At 40.7% G+C, this 19342-nt stretch overlaps 1 protein-coding gene across 1 annotated transcript in view; it reads left to right on the top strand.

Annotated features, from left to right (window-relative positions):
• The window catches only part of LOC136876482 (cytochrome P450 6j1), a 108546-nt gene that overhangs the window by 56622 nt on the left and 32582 nt on the right, over window positions 1–19342 (top strand). The gene's annotated exons all lie outside the window — the stretch shown is intronic.

Here is a 19342-nt window from a genome sequence, read left to right as displayed (position 1 = left end):
GGTGTTTGAGGCGAAGGCTAACTGCGGGGTGCTGGAACCAACACATCACTTTGCTCTACGTAGCCTGGACAAGCCGCGGGTTGGAAAAGGGGCGATCCCAACGTAGGGGGAAAGTCATGGCTGTGAACTCAGTCATGACAATGTCAAGTGAAGACCACGTGAGTAGGCCTACTGAAGGGGGAACAAACCTGGCTAGGTTCGGGCGAGGGGCGGATCGCTGGATGGAAGACTGACGGGCGTGGTCTCTGCTAAGGAGAGTTTGAGTTGCTGGAGCACAATGTCTGGCTGTATGCCTCACCACGGATGGTGAGAACGACGCTCAGGACCCTAGAAAGAGCAAAAACCCTATGATTGATTGAAATATGGATGCTTATAAAGAACTAATTTCAAACATTTTGACATCAAGGGAAGCCAAGGAAGCTCCAGTAGAGTAGATCCGGAAGCAAGCCCAAGATGAAAAAGTGGAGACAGAAGTCCCAATTGGACAGGCTGTCGGTGACTCAAAACAGGAAATGGCAACAGAAGCTCCAGTAGATCAGACTGCTGTCAGAATCAATCAGCACGATACCAAACTTCTAACACAAGAGTGAGAGAGTTGAATGCCACTTCAATCGATAAAACTGGAAGGACAATCGTTTTAGCCCTTGGTGAAAGAGACTTTGAAGAGTTCAAAAAGAGAAGTCTTAAGGCTAAACACGGACTTGGACAGATCAAGTTTCAAGGCATCAGGTGAAAAACGAAACCAAAAGTTGATAAAGATGGAGCTGAAGGTCCTTCAAGTCAATCTTCAGCATAATAAACAGCTGTGACCAATTTTGCCAAGAAGTTCAAGTCCGAGGCTATTGACATAGCCATTTTTCAAGAACCATGGGTAGTCAAGGGCAGAGTAGAGCGGGACTGGCAGAATCTGGAGGTAAGCTGATGTACGATACAACATCGGAAATACCCAGAACATGTCTTCTTGTGAACAGGAATTTAAAATGCCTTATATTGCAGGAACACTGCTCACGGGACTTAAACGTGGCCAAGATTAAACTTGGAAATTGGGAGGGACCCAGAGAAATAACCATAGGCTCTGCCTACCTCCCATATGACTCAATCTGCCCCCATAAGAAGAAGTTGAGAACCTAATTTGCAATGCAAAGAAGAAAGGCGAACACCTAGTCTTTGCGGCAGATGCAAATTCACACAACACGGCATGGGGTAGCACGAACTGCAATGCAAGAGGTGAGTCATTACTAGAGTTTATTGGAACTGAGTTGACGATACTAAACCTAGGAAACAAGCCTACATAAATAAAAACCGTAGGGAGGTAATAGACATTACACTAAGCACTATGCATATTGCAAACGTTATTAAAGACTGGAAGGTGCTGGAGGAACAATCATTGGCAGACCACCAGCACATCCAATTTGCATTAAATGCAAGACTATGTGGGATCGAGATATACAGAGACCCATTTTTTTTGCTAGTGGCTTTACGTCGCACCAACACAGATAGGTATTATGGCGACGATTGGATAGGAAAGGACTAGGAGTTGGAAGAAAGCGGCCGTGGCCCTAATTAAGGTACGGTCCCAGCATTTGCCTGGTGTGAAAATGGGAAACCACACAAAACCATCTTCAGGGCTGCCGACAGTGGGATTTGAACCCACTAACTCCCAGATGCAAGCTCACAGCCGCACGCCTATAACCGCACGATCAACACACCCGGTGAGACCGAAAAAAAAGAACTAACTGGGACAGATACAGAGAAGTTCTAGTGAAGGCTGTAAAAAAAAAAAATTCCAAATAATGTGAGACGACAGAAAGAATTGAATGAGGCAGTGGAACTATTAGAAGAAGCCATTATAGTGCACTTGTCCAAGGTTTCAGTGCATAGCAATTTATCTTGACTGGCTTACGAAGTGGCTGTAAGGATTTATTTGACGAGACCCTTTAACAATTCCTGGAGTCGAAGTCCATCGCCCCTACTTGAGTCTTTCCTCGGCTTGCTCAAGAGCTTGGGTACGTAGTATGTCCGGAAAGGGGCTTAAACTATTTAATTCTAAGTAGGGGGAAAGAGTCTCGGACATCAGAGGAATAAGAATATACCATTGACGAGGGGAAAAATCATCTATTTTTGCACAAACACCTTTAATTAGCTAAGGAAACATGCTACACACAGATATGCCAGGATATTTACATATTCAATAACATTAATTCATAAATTAAGTTTGAGCTTGAATGTCCTTTTCTGTCTCTTATCAGATTAGCATTTACTGCTACATAACCTTCACATAACTGAAATTACATCGAAAGGGCGTCACCTTCCAGAACTAATTAGCACACAGAAGATCTAATCATATATTATATTAAGAACACTTTATACACATTTCCCACAAAGGCATATCTTCTTCACGACATGAATTTTATTTCATTCAATTTATTCAGATCGTGTTAATTGCGGATTACTGCAAATTTTGCTGAGCGCATTTTAAACACATGAAAGCTATGTCACATTCTCTATGTTAATAACATCATCTAATTTATCATACGGAGTCTTAACTCCTCATAACACCTGCTTCATTGGGATTACCTATACACTAATATGACACACGACCTTTCGAATTCAACGATGTCCTTGAAAATAACAGGCATACCAATCGACAACCAATATATTACATCATATAACACATAATACACCCATTGGAAGAAATAACACAACACCCTGCATTGCATCTCCATGCCAAAAAAGACAGGATCTTGGCACGGAGGTTGTACCTTGTATACCCACAATGTTAAATTGGTCACTTTTAGGTACATTTTTCTCCTGAACTGTTCATGATAATGTTATAAAATTTTAATAGCTGGTAGAGGAAGGGTTTCTCTTCTTTGACCTATTTTTGTAGGCCAGTACCTTTTATCATGTAATTTTTACAGAATTTTTTGCAAGTTATTAAACGAATTTCCAAAATATCCAAATATTTCACTTTTATTAATTCATAATTTCTGAAATATTAAACTTAAACTCTTCAACAAATGCATCAATAATGTTAATCCCAGTACCTGTGTGGTATTTAAGTTATACTGTTCTGTGATGTTTAGTTCCTGAGAAAAATGTACTTAAAAATTAAAAATATAAAATCTCAGAAAACAGGTTTCAAAGTTGAACATAGTTTGTTACTCACTTTAGAACATCCCTGCACCATATCCTGGGTCATCTGCATTTTCTTTATCCTCCCTGGCCCTTTTAGCATTCCTTGAGTGCATTCTTGCCTTCCTAGCCATCATAGTAACTTCATAATCTGCTTTCTTGACACGGACAGCATCCAACTCGGAACATGCCTTCACCATATTTTCCCCAGGTTTTATGCCTAACCTTTGAAGCAGCCTAACTCTACCAACATTACCATCATTAAATGACACAACTGCATCATATACACCCAAATTCAATGTATCCTTAACTACAAATACTGTTTTAGGAATTCTAGACCATATTACACTATTAAATGATTCATTTGGGTTCTGTGTTTTACCATGCAAACATTTATGCAACAGGTTTTGATCAGTCAAACTTCTAAAAACTGGCTTTATTACATTGCACACTTCAACAGGCAATGAGTGCCTATGACTATACTGTTCACCAGCTGCTATAGCACGGTTGTATTTGCACCATGAGGTTGGTCCTTTTGGGCACAAGGCATGACAAGACTCCGTGTCAGTTGATAGTTTATGAAAATAAATTGCCCAGATATCCTGTTTCATTTTCATCTCACTGTCACAGTTCCTTCTAATAGCCATACCATAATAGTTCTGCAAACTGTCTATCTCCTTGTCTGTGAGTCTACCTTTCCCAGATAGTGGTTTTCCATCTGGTAATTTTATGCCTTTCATATCTTTCCTCAACTTGCGAAGGCGGGTTCCCATCCTTTTCTGGACATGTCCAATACATTCCAGCTTTTCCACACTGACTTCTCCATATGGCTTTGCTTCTACCACACTTTTGAAGCTCTTACTGTCTCCATCCCCTAAATATTTTACATACCTTACCCCAAACATATCAACTGACCTGGAAAAAATGTTTACTGCACCTGCAGCTTCCATATTCCCACTGGCCCCTTCAAAATTTACACTACATTCAGAACTTTCTTTATGTAATTTAAGTTTTTCATTATCTTTTATAAATCTACACTTATGACAGTACTTACTCAGTACCTCTACATCTAGCACTTTGCCATTATCCATGCTTGTTACAGTTACTACTCCATTCAGACTAGTATGCCCTCTACGCTGCCACGTTCCATCAACAGCCACAGCAATATCTGTAGAATTATCATTAACTTCAATTGCATCACTGACAGCAGCCTTCATAGAGGCAATAGCACAATGCTTAGCAGCTTCACATAATGTACCTGTATACTTCTGGAATCTTGTTGGGCCACTTGGGAGATTCATGACTGCACATAGTGTCTTACCAGCTAATTCACCTTTACCTATAGTACGCAATCCATACACAAACCTAATGTTAGTTTCATACCCACTGTCAACCTTCCTACTGGTACGAAATGAATACTGAGCTTTACAGTTCCTGCATTTCAGAAATAGTTTACTAGCAAGTCCATATCTTGCAGTGGTATCTTCACAACAAAATAAACTGTCACTAACATGGCATGCTTTACAGACTGCAAATGAAGATATGGCAAATGATAACAATTCAATATCTATGATAACATTGCCACTTGTATGTTCTTCATTATTAGATTGAGTACTTACAAAAGATCCTATACTTGAATCAGTATTCAGCTTTCTTCTGGAAGCACTGGCACTAATATTTTCACTGCCAGAATTATCACTCACAATCACTGATGAAGTTGAAGCACATGTTGAATCTAACCTAGAACAGCCTGCACCACTCCCACGGACAAAATCCGTATTATTTGCACTATTATTACCACTAACTACACTTGCTTTCGGTCCTTCTTCCAGGCCCTCCTTTACATTTCTTATACACTCTTCCAATTCGAGGCATGTTGTCACAAAAACAAACTTTCGGATGTAAACATGTCCAGAAAACGTGCCGGAAACACAAGAAACAAGTGAAAGTCGTTCCGCGTGAACAGAGGAGCCAACCCTGAAAACGAAATATCTTCACATAAATCAACATACCGCTAAAATTAAATATCTGAAGTTCAAGAAGTTGACAGATGGCGGAAGGGGGCGTGGCAAGTTGTGCTGCTCTTAAAGGAAATTAATATTTAAAGCCTTTAATGGCTAGAATGCCATTCGAAAACATACTTATCTAGTAAAGTACACTCCAAGGAATGTTTATGAGCAAAAAATTTTTTTTTGATATTTTGCCCCCTAGGAAGGTACAACCTCCCCTTAAACTATTTAATTCTAAGTAGGGGGAAAGAGTCTCGGACATCAGAGGAATACGAATATACCATTGACGAGGGGAAAAATCATCTATTTTTGCACAAACACCTTTAATTAGCTAAGGAAACATGCTACACACAGATATGCCAGGATATTTACATATTCAATAACATTAATTCCTAAATTAAGTTTGAGCTTGAATGTCCTTTTCTGTCTCTTATCAGATTAGCATTTACTGCTACATAACCTTCACATAACTGAAATTACATCGAAAGGGCGTCACCTTCCAGAACTAATTAGCACACAGAAGATCTAATCATATATTATATTAAGAACACTTTATACACATTTCCCACAAAGGCATATCTTCTTCACGACATGAATTTTATTTCATTCAATTTATTCAGATCGTGTTAATTGCGGATTACTGCAAATTTTGCTGAGCGCATTTTAAACACATGAAAGCTATGTCACATTCTCTATGTTAATAACATCATCTAATTTATCATACGGAGTCTTAACTCCTCATAACACCTGCTTCATTGGGATTACCTATACACTAATATGACACACGACCTTTCGAATTCAACGATGTCCTTGAAAATAACAGGCATACCAATCGACAACCAATATATTACATCATATAACACATAATACACCCATTGGAAGAAATAACACAACACCCTGCATTGCATCTCCATGCCAAAAAAGACAGGATCTTGGCACGGTCCAAATCAGTTGCCACAGATGGACAACAGTCTCCGCCGTAAACCTGGGGTCTCGAACCCCGGACTTCCACATGAGGGGTGTAATAACCTGAAAGCCCTATGACGGTTTTTATTTTTAATTAAAAAAATAACAAAGATGGGAGGGTTTCATTGATTTGTCAAACCTGAGATATGTACGACGATGTCAATTTCTTGATTTATGCGTGTTTTCGTTCTACTACGGAAAGAAAGAATGAACTGAATGCATCCCCTTACAGAGTGGCAACCAAACTTCGTTCGCGCCCCCCTAGGCCATAAAACTGTCAGACGGGTCGGCTCGCCCGTTCCTTTTTTTTCTTTTTCCTTCCCCGCAAAGCAAAGCTTTTCACGTTACTTGCTATTTTTAAATACTCATATTATCGCAAAATAACTCTCTCTCTGCGATTCATTAGCGCTATCAGCGTAGCATCATACATATGGCCTCAATCATCTTGTTCACGAGACGGCATTATCCATCGTCCCAAATATCTATTCTACAGGGGCATCCACATATTTAAACACCACTGTACTTTCATACTCACGAGCTTACAAATCAAGTACCGTCCTTTCAATCCTCATATCCCGAAACCATGCACATTTAAATAGAAGACTCTAGCCTTCAGGATAAAGAAATTTCTTTATAGTTAATCGCGATCTATGTAGTTCAGTTACACCCCACAGTTGGCTCTTTGTCGTCTTGTAGTATACAGTCTTAAATCTATACAGGAGGAATTTCTACCATTATGTGACATGCCATCAAGAATAACTAATCGGGAATTCTTGTGATGAATCATAGCATTTAAACTTAGCCTTGGACGATCAGATCATATTACGAAACCGTATTCCCTTTCATTTACGTCACGTCACCTGTAAATTATACTAGGGCCTTATTAACTACCATGCACTATATCCCCGAATTAATGAAATGAGTGGTTCAAGCCACGAAGAAAATCTCACAGAAAAATCTTACAAAACTATAATCCCCTGAAAATTGTGTTATACTCAAATAATATTCAAAGTATTTGCATGCAAGCCATTTATCTATATGAATGTGACTGTCATGCCAAAGAAATCCAAATGTACTCAACACTCAGGTATCTGCAATCAGCTTTCCTCAGGGGGCAAACCAGGGTTTTTAAGCTGTTATCAGGGCGTCATCACTTGTGATGGCCTCCAAAGTTGTCCTATGTCGGTTCGCCTGCATGCTGGTTGGATCCTCGTCTGGCGCCAGGAGCTCCAGAGTATCCCTGATGCGTTGGAGTGACTTTACAGTGGACCGCTCACCAGCGATATTCAAACCTGAAGTTCTCGGAGGTCAAATATGCAAATGAGGAAGAACTAATTTGTTATAAATGCATTAATTGTGTCATGCATTATAACTTCGTTAGGATTAAGGGTTCTCATAAACTCAAGTATCCTAGCCCTATATCGTTAATTTGTCCTGCAGCTCGAGATCGATACCTTCATTTGCATACACTAGTTCTCCACAAGTAGTTCAACTCAAAGCACCACACACTCGCCAGTCACAACCACAGGATATGAATATTACATATTAATATATATATTACTGGCCATTAATCGACCCACTCCGTTTCACTAACTATTGATATAATTCACAACTCACTGCGTTTGAGAGAATACGGAGAGTGCCGCCCGATCTACTAAAACGATAGCTGATAAGTCGCTCACTGTTATCGTTGGTTCAAGCCCTACTGTAACACTTTTATCGAACCATCTCTTTATTGGATCACTTCCTTCATTTATCCTCCATTATACGATCGTTTATATATCTCGTATAATGTGGCACGGTCCACTATATTCATTTAGATCAGTTTTGTAACTGTGCACGTAATAATACACTTCAACCGATCACTTCTTTTTACCATCCCGCGCCTCTCTGATACATAATCAAAGTAAAATTTTACCACATCCAGGTCATAGCAAATCGCATTAAGGAAGTAACAAATATTTAGCACGCAGCGCACTGTCATTCACTGTGTGTTGTTATTTATCACTACATAACACTGTTCGATAAGGAATCTCCACAATGTAAAACACTGAATATTAAAACTGACTGTTCACTAACGAATATGTCTGCTGATTAGATCAAATGCACTGGATATACTGGAATATACTGCCTTCTTGCCACTCACATTTATAGTAGAAAGCCGTATATTCTGGAGGGGGAATCAGTCCACGCCCCCTTGTCAAACATCGGTCCGCTGGCGGATATATTTACACTTTGAATTTAATATCAAATTAAAGCCTGTACATCCCACTTTCCACTGATCAGTTTTTGTTTCGAGTCCTTCGTGGGTTCGTCTGTAATCATCAAAGCGTCAGTATCAATTCTCAGTAGGTGGAGCCTGACTCAGGGGTTTTTTTAGTTTTCCTGGTCCTGTCAGAGTTGGGCATCTGGTTTTACTCTCTTCAAACCATCAACTATCTGCGTACTTCCCATTATTCTTATTATGTAGAATGGTTCTCTGCATGATAAATCCGCATAAAATCTCCTCATTCACCGAAGTCGTAACTCGTAATTATCTATCAAGTACTTCCGAATTATTAATGTTAATACCCTCGAAACAGTTGACAAGTACGCATTGGTGCCACTAGATATTTAGGGGATACATGGGGTGATATCGTTTCGTATGTTGAGACGAATTCTTTGAGGCTGTTTCGTGACCTCACTTCTCAGTCATGTGACATCTTGCCTGCTCCAGCTCTCTCGCTCAGAGAGAGAACGAACTCCACTTACGGGCGCTTGTACTCCCTGTTTTCCCAATTGCGTGCAACGAGAGGAGGGGCGCGCGACTCTACGGGGAGAGGCTCGAGTCCCGGAACCGTCAAGGGTATCCTCGTTTGGCGGCTATTTAACGCAGAACTGCGCGGAAAACGGCATATTATCTATACAGGATGTCTCTATATACATATGACGAGGTCATGAACGGTCACATCCCTCCCCCACTTGGGTTAAGAAAAATCACGACAATGAGGAGGGATTATTCTTACTAATCAAATACATCATCATGACCCTCTCACTTGACTATTTCGGAGGATGCCATTCTCCAACCTCAACTCATATCCGATCATAAGGATGCGCAAGCAGTCTTGAGTCATCATATTCCGTCTTTCCGCGCAATCTATACAATCATCCTCATCTGAATAACCCCCATCATCCTCTGCGTCTCGATCATCTTCTTCCATCATCACACAGTTGACATCATCACCCTCTTCTTCCTGTTCATGGTCATCTCCAACGTCGGCTTCATCTTCTTCCTCATCTTCTTCTCCCGATGGTTCTCCATCATCATGATCATCCGGATCTTCTGCTGGTAGCTGTCCTGGTTTTATCACATGTAATAATTTTCGTGGGCGCCTGTTCGAATTGAAATGTCTATGATACATGAATCGCGGCTTCTGAAGTTATAACATGCAACAGGTTCAACGTAATTTATTCCATCTCTCTTCTTCGATGCCTTCTTATTCTTTACGTACAATGCTCCTCATCGGTCCCGTTTCATTCAAGTCTCTTAAAGTTAACTCTATACTATTTACAATAAATTATAACTAAGATAAAACTCGTGTCCTCATCCTGAGGTAGTGCAGCTCTTTTCAGGCACACCCCCAATGGAGGTGAGCTGCATGTACCATTTCTACCACACACCAGCCCTCCTGCCATTCTTAAATTTCTGGCAGTACCGGGAATCGAACCCGGGCCCCCGAGGACGGCAGCTAATCACACTAACCGTTACGCTACAGAGACGGACATAACTAAGATGAAGTTCATTTACATAGTGTACAATTTATGCTAGACCACTTCTCACTACTGGTCTCGCTCGTCTTCTGTTCGTCCTCGCTAATAGTATTTATTTACATGGGATTTAACTGACTACCCTGGCTCCAGTTCTATGAGCAATAAGTTCGAAACTTTCCCTTTCTTCGGTACCCTTTGGTTTCTGCCTGCTTGAGTCCCCATGTGCTCCGAACTCAAGACTTCCATTTCTTCTCGTTAATAGCAACACGGCCAAGTGCTGCTCCTTCTTGCTTCCTCGTTTACGTTTCAAATGCTCCACGTAATGACTGGGTTTCAGAACTCGTCCATCTCTCATCTCTTCTCTCCAGTTCACATGCTGTAACTTCGAACCTCCGGTGTTCCGATTTCTCCACCTTAAATATGTTCTTCTCTGACTGGTAAACCATCCATACTTAAATCGTATTGCTTATTGCGTTGTCGTCTTTTGTAGCGACCTGGCGATCTCTTCCTTCTTGCTCCGTCCTCAGCTGTCATCTCGTCTTCCCGAATATCCGGTTTCTTCATTCCATCCATTTTATCTGGTTCGGTGCGATTTCCTAGAATACCGTGTCCACCTTCGTCTGGCTTCTTAAAGACGGATTTTAATAGTCCGTCTCCTCGTGACTCTTGAGATTTGAGTTTCTCGACTTCATCTTGTAACTCAAGTATTAATTTCTCGTGGACATCAGCCTTAATACTTGCTTTATGAACCTTCAGTTCGAATTTATCAACCTTGTTCTTCGTTTCCTTCAACTTGCTTTGAATTTCCCGTTGGTTTCCCTCGACGTCGGTTTTCAGTTCGACTTTCATTAAGTCCACCTGTTGGTCGAGGTACTCCCTACATTTCGTCTCTGTACTGTCGGTGACCATTATCAGTTGCGCCTCAATATCTTGGGATTTCACGGACAATTCTTCAACTTGAGTTCGTAAATTTACGACCTCTTCCGTTCCGGTATTAACCTTTGCTTCCAACCTATCGATTGTACTCTCCTGAGCGTAAATTTTGCATCTACTTCCTTTATTTGTCCCTCTAGACGGATGCTTGTTTGATCTAGTTTTTGTGTGAAAGAATCTATATGAGTGGTTAAGTCATTAACACGGGAAGTGAAATGGTCTTTAAGTTCTGCGGCCTGGGCCTTACATGACGCCTCGTATCTCTCTATGCGTTCAGTGAGTTGCCCAACCTGACTGGTCTGTTGGTTCAAACATTCATCTAACTAAGTTGCTCTTTAGTTTCAGCGTTCGCTTGATCCTGTCTAAAAAAACGCTCCTCGAGCCTGTCACTATCGGCCCTAATCTTCTCCTTCAAGAGCTCCGCTTGCCTCTATCTATCGATCCTGATCTGCTCCTTCTGTTCGGCCAATAGACTAGCCATCATCGCCTTAATGTCCTCTACATTCATACTGACACTTATTTTTGGAGAACGTGTACCCCCTGAATCGAGCTGACTGCAGTATCCTCAATTAACATGATTTATTTTCCTAAACTTAGCCAGGTGTGTCCATTGTTTTGAAATACGTAATTCACCTTATACCAAAATTAGCTTCACAACAGCTACGTCACACCTCCTAATAACTGCAAGTGTTTCCTTAGCATGTCCATACATCATTCGTAAATATTTTCCCAGAACTTACTACAAAATAACTTTCTGTAGCCCTTTGTCAAATTAAATGTTACACGAATTCACGACCTAAATGGGCTCGGCAATTTACATATACCAGACACATGGTATATTCGATAAACATTGGATGCCATCAGCTTCAAGATGTACAAGTTGCACTAGCAGTCAGTTGTCCGTCTATGAGCTGAAAACATTTCACTGTTCATTTTGAAAAATATAAGAGCCATGGGGTGAGGCTCCCTCTCTTACTCGCGGTATCTAATATTAACATAAGGACGTATCCCCTAAATTATCAAGGCCTGCTACTAATGCATCGCCTCTAGCACAAACCCGTAACCAGCAGGATCTGAAGAATTCTGCCTGGTCACTTTATCCTCACTAACGGGAAAGACATTGTATTGTTTCCCTGAAGTTTCAACATTCCGTAACTTCATCGGGCCTGCCATGATAATGAGTGACCATCGTGTACGTTTCTACATAATCTGGTTACACGATTTCTCCATTTTTCTCCGTCTCTTTATTAAATATAATATATTCCAATCACTCATTTAAATCTTATTACGTGTAGATGCAACAGTCTACGGTAGTGACCTGAGCACTCCGTCCGACACTTCATTCAAACTAGCTACTATGTTCACATGTTCTGATTTTACCTCGTATTCCTCTTTCCTAATAAATTCAATATTCGGATAAATTCGGCATTTCTAATCCTTTAGTTCTCAACATACCCTTTTGGTACCACTACTTTACCAGGTACTCCTTCTACTAGGGTAGTAGTGTTCGAACTAAGCCACATGTTCGGAAAAAATCTTGTAATCTGAAACACGGTTATGGATTTTTTGGCCACTAAACCACCATATCAAGCCCCTAAACTACTATATCAATGCTCTAACGTTGGCCGTCATTTTGTACGCCCCTAGCGTTGGCGCGCCATTTGTATGCACCTGTCCAGGGTTTCAGTGCATAACAATTTATCTTGACTGGCTTACGAAGTGGCTGTAAGGATTTATTTGACGAGATCCTTTAACAATCCCTGGAGTCGAAGTCCATCGCCCCTACTTGAGTCTTTCCTCGGCTTGCTCAAGAGCTTGGGTACGTGGTATGTCCGGAAAGGGGCTTAAACTATTTAATTCTAAGTAGGGGAAAGAGTCTCGGACATCAGAGGAATACGAATATACCATTGGCGAGGGGAAAAATCATCTATTTTTGCACAAACACCTTTAATTAGCTAAGGAAACATGCTACACACAGATATGCCAGGATATTTACATATTCAATACCATTAATTCATAAATTAGGTTTGAGCTTGAATGTCCTTTTCTGTCTCTTATCCGATTAGCGTTTACTGCTTCATAAACTTCACATAACTGAAATTACATCGAAAGGGCGCCCCCTTCCAGAACTAATTAGCACACAGAAGATCTAATCATATATTATATTAAGAACACTTTATACACATCTCCCACAAAGGCATATCTTCTTCAACACATGAATTTTATTTCATTCAATTTATTCAGATCGTGTTAATTGAGGATTACTGCAAATTTTGCTGAGCGCATTTTAAACACATGAAAGCTATGTCACATTCTCTATGTTAATAACATCATCTAATTTATCATACGGAGTCTTAACTCCTCATAACACCTGCTTCATTGGGATTACCTATACACTAATATGACACACGACCTTTCGAATTCAACGGTGTCCTTGAAAATAACAGGCATACCAATCGACAACCAATATATTACATCATATAACACATAATACACTCACTGGAAGAAATAACACAACACCCTGCATTGCATCTCCATGCCAAAAAAGACAGGATCTTGTTACGGTCCATCTCAGTTGCCACAGACGGACAACAGTCTCTGCCTGAACCTGGGGTCTCGAACCCGGACTTCCACATGAGGGGTGTAATAACCTGAAAGCCCTATAACGGTTTTTATTTTTAATTAAAATTAAAATGATATGAGGAATGAAAGGACGGTACTTGATTTGTAAGCTCGTGAGTATGAAAGTACAGTAATTAAAATTCATTCATTTGTCAAACCTGAGATATGTACGACGATGTCAATTTCCTGATTTATGCGTGTCTTCGTTCTACTACGGAAAGAAAGAATGAACTGAATGCATCTCCTTACAGAGTGGACACCAAACTTCGTTCGCGCACCCCTAGGCCATAAAACTGTCAGCGGGTCGGCTCGCCCGATCCTTTTTTTCTTTTTTCTTCTACGCAAAGCAAAGCTTTTCGCGTTACTTGCTATTTTTAAATACTCATATTATCGCAAAATAACACTTTCTGCGATTCATTAGCCCTATCAGCGTAACATCATATATACGGCCTCAATCATCTTGTTCACGAGACGGCATTATCCATCGTCCCAAATATCTATTCTACAGGGGCATCCACATATTTAAACACCACTGTACTTTCATACTCACGAGCTTACAAATCAAGTACCGTCCTTTCAATCCTCATATCCCGAAACCATGCACATTTAAATAGAAGACTCTAGCCTTCAGGATAAAGAAATTTCTTTATAGTTAATCGCGATCTATGTAGTTCAGTTACACCCCACAGTTGGCTCTTTGTCGTCTTGTAGTATACAGTCTTAAATCTATACAGGAGGAATTTCTACCATTATGTGACATGCTATCCAGAATAACTAATTTTATTCCCTTTCATTTACGTCACGTCACCTGTAAATTATACTAGGGCCTCATTAACTACCATGCACTATATCCCCGAATTAATGAAATGAGTGGTCCAAGCCACGAAGAAAATCTCACAGAAAAATCTTACAAAACTATAATCCCTGAAACTTGTGTTATACTCAAATAATACTCAAAGTATTTATATGCAAGCCATTTATCTATATTAATGTGACTGTCATGCCAAAGAAATTCAAATGTACTCAACACTCAGGTATCTGCAATCAGCTTTCCTCAGGGGGCACAACCAGGGTTTTTAAGATGTTATCAGGGCGTCATCACTTGTGATGGCCTCCAAAGTTGTCCTATGTCGGTTCGCCTGCATGCTGGTTAGATTCTCGTCTGGCGCCAGGAGCTCCAGAGTATCCCTGATGCGTTGGAGTGACTTTACAGTGGACCGCTCACCAGCGATATTCAAACCTGAAGTTCTCGGAGGTCAAATATGAAAATGAGGAAGAACTAATTTGTTATAAATGCACTAATTGTGTCATGCATTATAACTTCGTTAGGATTAAGGGTACTCATAAACTCAAGTATCCTAGCTCTATATCGTTAATTTGTCCTGCAGCTCGAGATCGATACCTTCATTTGCATACACTAGTTCTCCACAAGTAGTTTAATCTCGAAGCACCACACACTCGCCAGTCACAACCACAGGATATGAATATTAGATATTAATATATATTTCTTTACTGGCCATTAATCGACCCACTCCGTTTCACTAACTATTGATATAATTCACAACTCACTGCGTTTGAGAGAATACGGAGAGTGCCGCCCGATCTACTAAAACGATAGCTGATAAGTCGCTCACTGTTATCGTTGGTTCAAGCCCTACTGTAACACTGTTATCGAACCATCTCTTTATTGGATCACTTCCTTCATTTATCCTCGATTATACGATCGTTTATATATCCGTAAAATGCGACACGGTCCACTATATTCACTTAGATAAGTTTTGTAACTGTGCACGTAATAATACACTTCAACTGACCACCTCTTTTTACCATCCCGCGCCTCTCTGACGCATAATCAAAGTAAAATTTTACCACATCCAGGTCATAGCAAATTGCATTAAGGAAGTAACAAATATTTAACACGCAGCGCACTGTCATTCACTGTGTGTTGTTATTTATCACTACATAACACTGTTCGATAAGGAATCTCCACAATGTAAAACACTGAATTTTAAAACTGACTGTTCACTAACGAATATGTCTGCTGATTAGACCGAATGCACTGGATATACTGGAATATACTGCCTTCTTGCCACTCACCTTTATAGTGAAAAGCCTTATATTCTGGAGGGGGAATCAGTCCACGCCCCACTGTCAAACATCGGTCCGCTGGCGGATATATTTACACTTTGAATTTAATATCAAATTAAAGCCTGTACATCCCACTTTCCACTGATCAATTTTCGTTTCGAGTCCTTCGTGTGTTCGTCTGTAATCATCAAAGCGTGAGTATCAATTCCCAGTAGGTGGAGCCTGACTCCGGGGATTTTTTAGTTTTCCTGGTCCTGTCAGAGTTGAGCATCTGGTTTTACTCTCTTCAAACCATCAACTATCTGCGTACTTCCCATTATTCTTATTATGTAGAATGGTTCTCTGCGTGATAAATCCGCATAAAATCTCCTCATTCACCGAAGTCGTAACTCGTAATTATCCATCAAGTATTTCCGAATTATTAATGTTAATACCCTCGAAACAGTTGACAAGTACGCATTGGTGCCACTAGATATTTAGGGGAATACATGGGGTGATATCGTTTCGTATGTTGAGACGAATTCTTTGAGGCTGTTTCGTGACCTCACTTCTCAGTCATGTGACTTCTTGCCTGCTCCAGCTCTCTCGCTCAGAGAGAGAACGAACTCCACTTACGGGCGCTTGCACTCCCTGTTTTCCCAATTGCGCGCAACGAGAGGAGGGGCGCGCGACTCTACGGGGAGCGGCTCAAGTCCCGGAACCGTCAAGAGTATCCTTGTTTGGCGGCTATTTAACGCAGAACTGCGCGAAAAACGGCATATTCTCTATACAGGATGTCTCTATATACATATGACGAGGTCATGAACGGTCACAATAGACTCATTCCATGAAAATTGTCCTCTCAAAGAAAAGAAAAACACCAAAAATGTAAGGTGGTGGAACAACAAACTAGCCAAAATGAAAAAAAGAGGTTAGGATGTTGTGTAGTATATCATCTAGAAATGGTATGTGGGACGTATATCAAAGGAAACCCAGTGAGTATAACCTACAAATACGGAAAGCAAAAATAAAATTTTGGAGACTGTTCAGTGAGAAAGTGGAATCACATACTAAAAGAGCAAGGCTCCAGAAGGTTCTGAAAGCAACCCATATAAATCAAGTGGGGATACTGGAGAAACCAGATGGGTCATTTACTCAGGCGGGGAGGGACACACTGGAGATACTAATGGCGTGACACTTTCCTGAGGCTGAGGAGATGACAGATGAAGAAACGGTTGTAACAGAGACCGGAGATCGGAGAACAGACTGGAACTGTGCCAACAGAATAATAAAACATAACTATGTAAACAGCAATCGACACATTTAATCCTATATATGGTCCGGGGCCAGGTAAGATACTTCTGATATTCCTACAGGAAGGACGGGATATACTCGTCAATGCCCTGACAGACCTTTTCAGAGCTAGTCGAACTTTAGCGTACGTGCCGAAATCATGGTCTGAAGCTAAAGCAGTATTCATACCTAAGCGTGGAAGGGCAAATTATTCCCAAGCCAAAGCATACCGACCATTATGTTTAACCTCCTTCTTGCTGAAAGCAACGGAGAAAATTCTGGATAAATATATCAGAAGAACGGTGTAACTGAACTCTACGTTACATGAAAATCAGTTTGCATATAGACCTGGCAGATCCACTGAAGTAGCACTCTACCAGTTGGTTTGTAAATTAAAGGAAAGCCTAGAATATAAAGAAATTGCACTGGCGGCATTTCTAGATATAGAAGGAGCCTTCAGCAATACAACCTATGACTCTATGATCAAAGCATTTGAAAAGAGCAAGGTGAGTAAAACCGTCGTCAAGTGGATTAAATCCATGTTAGACGGAAGGAAGATAAAAGCAACCCTGTTTGAAGAAATGCTGACGGTTAGGGTCGCCTGAGGCTGTGCTCAGGGAGGAGTTCTTTTTCCTCTGTTGTGGAACTTCGTGGTGAACCAAATCATAGCTATGCTCAACAAACAAGGTTTATATACACAAGGATACGCAGATGACCTAGTGATTGTTGTACGAGGTAAGGTGATGAGTGTTATCCAGGACCTCATGCAAAGATCACTTAAACTTGTGGAGAACTGGTGTCGGGAAGACCAACTGTCAGTCAACCTGAACAACATAACTCTGGTCTCTTTAACAACAACGAGGAAATTGGAGGGAAAGAGATCACTGAAGCTCTTTGGGCAATATATATATATGGAAGAACAAACACTGCACCTACTGTAGGTGTATTGTTAGATAAAAATCTAACCTGGAATCCACATATAGATAGGAACAAAACCCGGGCCAAGAACTTGCTGTATGCATGTAAAAGAGCCGTCGGGACGACATGCGGCCTAAGACCATCAATGGTAATGTGGATATACACAATGATCATTAGGCCGTTGATGGCCTATGCTGCAATCATCTGGTGCCAGAAAGTAAGCCAAGAAGAAGTCAGTAGTAGATTGGATAGCCTACAGAGAATGGCATGTATAGCCATAACTGGGGCTATGAGAACTATGCCGACAGAAGACTTGAATACTTTACTAGACCTTCCATCACCATGCAGTTTCATAAAAGGACAGGCTAGAATAAGTTCATATAGATTGGCACAATCAGAGTGCTGTAATGCACAAAGACCCAATCTAGGACACTAAAATTAACAGACTAATAACAGAGGAAGTTCTACACATGCCTTCTGATCATATGATACCACAGTACAACTTTGAAAAACTGTCTGAGACCCAGATAATAAAAATAAAAAAGAATGGGATATCAACAAGTGGAATACTGAAAAAGAAGTGTGGTGGACTGATGGCTCAAAGGCTGGGGATGGCACAGGAGGAGAGATCAACGGGGGAAGACCTGAGAGATCAATCCAGATGAGCCTGAGCAAACACACTACAGTCTTTCAAGCGGAAGTGATAGCTATCACAATATGTCTTGAAGAAAATCTGAAAATGAACTATAGGAATAAGAACATTTTCACTTTTACGGACAGCCAAGTGGCCATTAAGGCACTAGAAGCAGTCCGGACAATATCCAGAATTGTCTGGTATTGCCATTCACTTCTCCTGAAGCTCTCAAAGTACAGCATTGTCAAAATAATATGGGTACCAGGGCATGCAGGTATAGAAGGAAATATAAAGGCAGATAAACTGGCCAGGAAAGGGGCATAAACACATTTTGTAGGCCCAGAACCTTTACGCGGGATTTCCTATGGAAAAGCCCGGCACTACATAGGAAAATGGGTACAAAAGAAACAAATAGAGAACTGGAAAAATACTCCAGGATGCAGGCTTGTAAAGGAACTGATAAAAGGACCAAACAAGAAGCACACTAAAGAACTGTTGAAATTCAGCAGAGAAAATATAAGATGGGTAGTAGGACTGTTGACAGGACACTGCCATCTGAAGAAACACCTGCATAGAATTGGAGTAATAAGAGACAATATATGTAGGAAATGCAATGAAGCAGAGGAATCAGCTGAACACATACTTTTCGAATGTGAGGCGCTGGATAGAATCAGACTCTCCACTCTAGGACTACCAGGTGAAAAGAGAGAGAAAAAATCCAAGACGACCAATAAGAACAACCTGCAGCTTTGTGAAGGGACGAGGTATATCCACGTGGGGATGAGGGAAAAACATGATAGCAAAAGATCTTACAGGTCGACACTAATTAGGAACTAATATTTAGAGGCCCCATGAAGAAAAGAAGAAGAACCATATCCGGATGTACAAAAAATAATGTGCAAAACAATACAGTACGCCCCTCGTACATTGATACATCTCGCAAACAATGCACTTGTGGAACAGCCATAGCTGAAAATAGTATGTGATAGTTTGTTTTTCATTCAGTTGTTTATTC

This window comes from Anabrus simplex, chromosome 6 (assembly GCF_040414725.1).
Source record: "Anabrus simplex isolate iqAnaSimp1 chromosome 6, ASM4041472v1, whole genome shotgun sequence".
Lineage (NCBI taxonomy): Eukaryota > Metazoa > Arthropoda > Insecta > Orthoptera > Tettigoniidae > Anabrus > Anabrus simplex.
This window is presented reverse-complemented; position numbering and strand designations above follow the sequence as displayed.